Raw genomic sequence first — 7,891 nt, 5'->3', positions numbered from 1 at the left:
ATCTATGCATGGCAGAAGCTTGAGAAATTGACGGTCTGGTGGAACAAATAGACTGTCCTTATTTTCTATATCTCTTTCCTTACTGTGATGCACTGTCACCCCTTGTTTCTCGCTGCTATTGTGATTCTTGCTCTACTTTTCACCATAGGATTGCAGAGGCTGCCCTGGCCAGCAGGGAGTGTGGTGAGAGGTTTCTGTTAGCACTCACCTTCCTTTTGTGGATAGGATGCTTCATTGGTATTGGCTGCTTCTAATCTGGACCCCTTCTGTAGACATAGATTCCTCATCCATGTATTCACGTAACCAGGTCAGGCCAGGGAATCACTTGAACCTTACTATACTATACCCACTTCTCATGCCAGGGAAAGATCCTGGGGACCTGCATAAACAATAAGACCACCTATTCTATCTGCCAATAGGAGAGTCAATACACTTGTTTCAACTCACAGTACTCCCCAATGGAGGAATGGCTAGAGGTCTGGAGTCACCTCAAGACAGGCACCACCAATGTAGGCCGACTAATCAACAAAACTCAAATTATCAATCCAAACTGGCCAGTATCTATATTCTTTGATATATGTATAGCCATAGGTGACACACTGCTATATGATTTGCCATGTGTAGGTCTGACATAGGAACCTGAGTATCGACTCAATGATAAATACATGTGTGAGGGATCTCGTATATGTGGTTCCTGGCCCCAAGCACCAGAATCCATCTGTCCTTATTGGAGCTGTGTCACATGGACCATCTGGCAGACTAAAGACAAAACAGCATTCCTCTTACAGGGTGTGGCTAAGTCAAACTGCCAATTGGAACATGTAACCCTGTTAATTTTACCGTCCTTGACCCAGGAGATTCAAAATGGAAAACAAACTGCCAGATTAGTATCCTTATCTATGGACAGGACACAGACCCAGGAACCATGCTGTATTTTAGGAGAGTTACTGTCACACATAAGATCACGATCCACCAGGTCTTTCATTCTTTGTATGAAGAAATGCAGACGGGCCCTCCCCCTGTCTCCATCATGACAAAAAATCTGTTTATAGCCTTAGCAGAGACTGTAGTCCAGACTCTAAAGGTCACTTCTTGTTACATATGTGGGGGAATCAACATGGGGGAATCAATGACCATGGGAAGCTTGAAAATTAGATCCCCATGAACCTTATACTGGAACAGAATACCCCAATCCTACTACCGGGGTTGGCTTCTAAAAACCTCAATTATTGGAAAAACCTGCCTTACCCGGTGGAGAAGGAAGTTCACTGTCTCTGTTGGAAGCTCAACATGCATAGGCCAAAGATTTTATAATTCAACCGTTTAGGAAACCCAATGGTGGGCATCCCCAGAGCACCTTGAGTCAGATCCCCACCTTTGTCTAACTTCTCTCATCTCTGAAAATGAGGACAATGTCGACACAGCGATTGAATTGCAGGCCCCAGTTGAACTATATTGGATATGTGGAAGGACGGCTTGTATAGTACTTCCCTCAGGCTAATGAGGGTCATGTGTGCTGGGAACTATTCACCCATCTTTCTTCCTGATCCCACTTGCCAAAGGGAAACATTTGAGAGTCCAAGTGTATGGGGACAGAGAGACTCAAAGAAAATGATGTGCCCTACAAATTGGCAAAGATGATGAATGGCCTCCTGAACGTATAATCCAGTATTATGGCCCTGCCACCTGGGCAGAGTCCTGAGGCTACTGCACTCCCATTTACATGCTAAATCATGTAATCAGACTGCAGACAGTTGCAGAAATTATAATCAATGAAACTGCCAGAGCTCTTAACTTAGTAACCAAGCAGCAAACAAAAGTGTGCAATGCTATCAAAATCACTTGGCTTTAGATTACCTGCTTGCTTCTGAGGGAGAAGTGTTTGGAAAGTTTAACCTAAGCAACTGCTGCCAAAAGTGAGATGATTAAATAAAAGTCATAGAGGATATCACAGATCGAATGAGAAACATTGCCCATGTCCCAGTCCAAACCTGGAAGGGTTGGAACCCTGGAGAGTTATTTGGAGGATGATTTTCAACCTTCGGGGAATTCAAAACCCTCACAGGTATTTTTCTCTTGATATTGGGAACTTGCTTAATTCTACCTTGCCTAATTCTCCTGGTTATATGGTCTGTCTCCAGCATCATTGTGTTTGAAAGGAAAACAGTCATTCATGAGATGATGTTACGGAAATATAAACCTCTAAACCAAGAGGATGCTCTTTGACCCAAAATAAGGGGTCCTAGTATCAAAGGGGGGGATGTAGTAGAGGCACTCCCTAAGGAATGTGGTGGAGGCCTCCTCAGAACAAAGGAAGGTAAAGTGGACCAATCAACTTCTATACACATATGCATAACTCTGACTGTAGACTGTGTCCAATCAGATTATAGGTCACCATAAATGGGAGACAAGGAAGTAGAAACTGCATAAAAGGCTACACCTCACTGTTCTCAGGGCTTAGTTTTTTGGGTACGAACTCACTGAGCCTGTGCCGGCATGATGAATAAAGTTGCTTCCTTGACAGAAAGCCTTGGTGTCCTGTCTCTCTGTGGGAGAATCCTGCTACAGTGTGACCTTGTGCTAAAGGAGAAACACTTTTTAAACTGATCAAATATTTATTTTTTTAATTAGTTTTTGTGAGGTATAATTTGCATACAGTTTAAAACTTACTCTTTTAAAATATAGCTTATAAAATATTCCATTTATTTAAAATTCAAAAATAATGCAAGCTAACCTTATAGCAACAAAAAACAATTCAGTGATAGTATAGAGATGAGACATTGTTGTGGCCCTAGTGGCAAGGAGGATTTACAAAAGAGACTTAAAAAACTTTGGAGTGATGGATGTATTTGTTATTTTCATTGTAGTGGTGGTTTCATAGGTATATGCACATGTCAAAAATTACTAAGTGGTATACTTTAAACATATGTGATTTTTTATGCATAAATTATGCCTCACTAAAACAGTTTTTAAAAAGACTAATAAATCCACAAGTTGCCTGTGTTCTGTGCTAAGACTAAAGCTTTAAGGAATTTGTTCCTGAGAGGGACAGAAACAAAATTGAGAAATTCAGTGATTTCCGAATTTCTGGTGACTGTTCTCTCTAAGCCAGTGATGATAATAAGTGGTTTTATTACAGGCTGAGCTCAGCTCCCTGATAGTTATGAGGATGGTAGAATCCAGAAATCATGGAAGCAAAGTGGTAGCAGGTAATATCAGAAGAAAGATAGGTCTAATGAGGGGCAAGGGTGAATAGCAGCTAGGAGGTTATAATTCACAGAGACATATGGAAATAGTTAAAAGAAAATGGTATCCCCAGCAGCAGGAGAGATAGGCAGACAGAAAGGGTGATGCTGAATCCATAAAATCAAAAGAAAGCAAGAATAGATGATCAAGAGCCTGAGGGCAACTTACCCAAAAGTCACAATGTGTGGTTTAGTTTCCAGAATTAGCTGGTTTTCTGATCCAAAACCTATTAACTGGAAGAGAATTCAAGTCCCCAAGAAGAGGGACTCTATAGTTTCGTTGCAATATATATGGCAATGAATTTGCAGCCTACAGCCATTTAGTTAGTTTTAAGCATACAAGAGGGCAAAAAGACAACACCATTTCAAAGCCTGCTTGGCCGTTCACATTAATATCTGGGGCCCAAAGCATAATCATGCTTTCCCTGTTAGAGTAGAACTGTATTGTAGACAAGTAAGTGGAGTCCTGTGCAAAGTCTACCATGATGTACATCTACTGGCATACACAGTGGTTATTTTTGTTTTTAATCTCGGATCGTATAATAGGAAAAGAGATACTTGCTGCATTGCAGACACCCTACTTTGGCTCATTTGCTAGTGAAGTTAAGAACTACTGTAGTCAGGGGCGCCTGGGTGGCGCAGTCGGTTAAGCGTCCGACTTCAGCCAGGTCACGATCTCGCGGTCGGTGGGTTCAGCCCCGCGTCGGGCTCTGGGCTGATGGCTCAGAGCCTGGAGCCTGTTTCCGATTCTGTGTCTCCCTCTCTCTCTGCCCCTCCCCCGTTCATGCTGTGTCTCTCTCTGTCCCAAAAATAAATAAAAAACGTTGAAAAAAAAATTAAAAAAAAAAAGAACTACTGTAGTCAGATAGCCTAAGTAGAAACCTCTAAATGTGACTCAATCTTCTGGAGAAAACAAATTTTAAAAATAAAATAAAATCCCTGAGAAAACTGCAGAAAGTGGTGCCATCTTGAAGATGTAAAAGATGATGATGAGTGGGGTGCCTGGGTGGCTCAGTCAACTAAGTGCCCAACTTGGTTTCAGGTCGGGTGGTGATCTCACAGTTGGCCATTTCAAGTCCCATGTTGGGCTCTGTGATAACAGCACAGAGCCTGCTTGGGATTCTCTCTCTTCCTCTCCCTCTACTTCTCGCCAGGACGTGCATGTGTGCAATCTCTTTATTTCTCAAAATAAATAAACTTTAAAAAAAAGTGAGGATGAGTAGTAGTGACTACTATCACATCCTATTCAATTTTATTAGCCTGACTCTTCAAAACCAGGATGGATCTTGAGGATGATGGTGGACTACTGAAAACTTAATGAAATATTTTTTTGTATTGCAGCAGGATTCTCGCACAGAGGAATGAGACACTGAGGCCTTTCTTTCCAGGAAGCATTTTTATTTGTGCTAGCACAGGATCAGAGGGATGAGCCCCAAAAAGCTGAGCCCCAGGTGCAGATGAATGTAACCTTTCATGCAAGTACATAGTAGAACCTTCTATTTCTTTGTCTCCCATATATGGTGACACATATAGTCTGATTGGACACAGTCAGAATCCTGTCAGAGCTATGCATACATGTATAGGAGTTGATTGGGCCACGTTGCCTTCCTTTGTTCTGAGAAAGCCTCCACCACATTCCTTGGGGAGAGGCTCTACCTCTACCACAGTACAAGACATTATCACAGCTGCATTGTATCTATCAGGACAGGGGCTCAAAACCAGTTTAAATTCATATATGATGGAAACCATATTTATTTACAGCCCGTCATAGGGCTGTACCACCCTCTACTATAGTTCAAGTAAAAGGAATTAGACCACCTGGATCTTCCACAGAACAATGTATTAGTCCATTGTCTCCATAACAGCATGCCATTAGAACTGTTTGAGCAAGAAGGTGTATGAAAGGCCTATCACATTAATAAAAATTTTGATGCACAGTGGTCTGGGGTTATGAGGACATCTCCCTCTAAAATAAAGTACAAATTATTTCATGTAACTTCTCACAGGACTAAATAAGAAGCACAATGCCTAGTAAGTTTCTTCACACTTTGACAAAGCACATCTGCACTTAGAAATACAGCTTTAGCTCAATTACTGAGTGCCATGGAAAGTTTCTTTTCTTTGTAAAGCTATGATTGGAAAAAGTGTTGTGTAGCAGCTCTGTGCTGTGGTGTAAGCAATTCTAGCTCTTATCTCATGTCGAAAGGGCTCTATAGTATTACAGGTATATATGGCAAGAAAAATTGTCATGTGTATTTTTTTGGAAATGCTATAGGAGAACCAAAATGTGTATTTCTAAGGTACTGGAACAAAATCATGTCATTTGCAGCATAGAATTTATACATCGTTAATTTATACACAAGCAAACAATAACAACAAAAACCTGTCTTGCCACTGGGCATTGCTAGAGATGGAGTCCCTGATCAAGGGAAGAAAGTAACCATGTAGCTCAAATTGTCCCTCATGCACTAAGTTCTGTCAGAACTCAGTTAGGTTGGGCCTAGGAACAATATATTATAAAAATGGAAGTGCTAAATCTAATATCAGGAATTAGTAAAGACAGAAGTCACAGCAAACTACACAAGAAGATGGCTAGGACTTCCATGTCTTCTACCACTTTGACTATGACTATTTTGTGTGTGAGGTCCCTTATGAGGAGATAATGAAAGAGAAAAAGATCAAATTCTTCTCACAGATTGGTGGTTTGTATGGTAGAACAAGTTCAAAAAATGCATTATAGCTTCACTCAGGTGTATCCATGAAAGAGAGAATTGAGGGGAAATTTTCCCAATGGAAGATCTTCAGGAAGAATTTTTGGTCATCTACTTTGGGTGAAAAGAAAAGTGGTCAAAATTATCACTCATGGACAACAGTGAGAAGCTTGGCTATTTAGGCAACTGGAGAGAAAAAAAAAACTGAGTAACTGGAAGGAGGTCAGGGATGGAAGTACATGGATGGACCTACTGCAGTGGGAATGGAATGTAAAAATTTGTGTCTTGCAAGCTAAACTTCACTAGTAGCATCCACCATAGAAGCACTAAACAGCCAATTAGACAAAATGATTTAGCCAATTAAAATGATCCAGCTTATGTCATTGGGCACCCCAGTGTTGGCACAATGAGTTTATGAAGCCATAGTAACATATAGGGAGGCCATGCATAATTCCAACAGCATAGACTTATAATCATAACAACTGATCTATGTACTGTCCTTACCAAACGTCCAGCTTGCCACCAAAGAAGACCAACATGACTCCATCCATAAAATAAGTAAATTATTACTTAATGACAAATAATGGCATTGTTTCTCTTCCACCTTGGCAGGGACAGTGATGTATCTTGCTTAAAATTGGCTTTTTCTTTTTTCCTGTAAGACCTCAGGTGGCACCACTCTCAGTGAATTACAGAATGTTTAATGCTTTGATATGGAATCAATACACTAGAACAATGAATCCACCATACAACAAAGAAGGTGTGGCATTTCTCCCAAGACCATAGGATCCATTATTCCTATCACATACCACACCACCAGACTTAGGAGTGAAAGAGCAATAAAACAGTCTTTCAATGTGCAACTAAGACATAGCTTAAAGATGACATAATGCAAGTTTGTGACACTATCCCCTAGGATGTTAAAACTCCTCAAATTAATAATATTATATTACTCTGTTTCTCCAATAAATAGAATGCATGGGTCCAGGAACCAAAAGTAGAAATATAAGTCACTCTTTTCCCAGTCGCTTCAGTGGTTCAGTTGGAGAACTTTTATTTATTTTTATTTTTTTATGTAATTTATTGTTAAATTGGCTTACATATAACACCCAGTGCTCATTCCTACAGGTGCCCTCCTCAATGCCCATCACCCATTTCCCCCTCTTCCTCACCCCCCTAACCACCCTCAGTTTGTTCTCTGTATTTAAGAGTCTCTTGTGGTTTGTCTCCCTCCCTCTCTGTTTGTAACTATTTTTCCCCTTCCCTTACTCCATGGTCTTAAGTTTCTCAAGATCCACATATGAGTGAAAACATGTGATATATGTCCTTCTCTGACTGACTTACTTCACTCAGCATAATACCTTCCAGTTCCATCCACGTTGCTGCAAATGGCATGATTTCATTCTTTCTCATTGTCAAATAGTATTCCATGGTATATATACTCTTTATCCATTCATCAGTTGGTGGACATTTAGGTTCTTTCCATAATTTGGCTATTGTTGAAATTGCTGCTATAAACATTTGGGTGAATTTGCCCCCATGCTTCAGCACTCCTGTATCCCTTAGGTAAATTCCGAGTAGTGCTATAGCTGGATCATAGGGTAGTTCCATTTTTAATATTTTTAATGTTTTATTTATTTTTGAGAGAGAGAGAGAAAGCTGGGGAGGGGCACAGAGAGGGAGACACAGAATCTGAAGCAGGCTCCAGGCTCTGAGCTGTCAGCACAGAGCCCAACGTGGGCTTGAACCCACAAACCATGAGATTATGACCTGAGCTGAAGTCGGACGCTCAACCGACTGAGCCACCCAGGTGCCCCTCATTTTTAATTTTTTGAGGAAACTCCAAACTGTTTTCCAGAGTGGCTGCACCAGTTTGCATTCCCATCAACAGTGCAAGAGGGTTCCCATTTCTTCATATCCTCACCAGCATCTGAG

The sequence above is a fragment of the Lynx canadensis genome, chromosome B1, assembly GCF_007474595.2.
Source record: "Lynx canadensis isolate LIC74 chromosome B1, mLynCan4.pri.v2, whole genome shotgun sequence".
Taxonomy (NCBI): Eukaryota; Metazoa; Chordata; class Mammalia; order Carnivora; family Felidae; genus Lynx; species Lynx canadensis.
The sequence above is the reverse complement of the archived record's forward strand: the minus strand, read 5'-3'. Positions refer to the sequence as shown.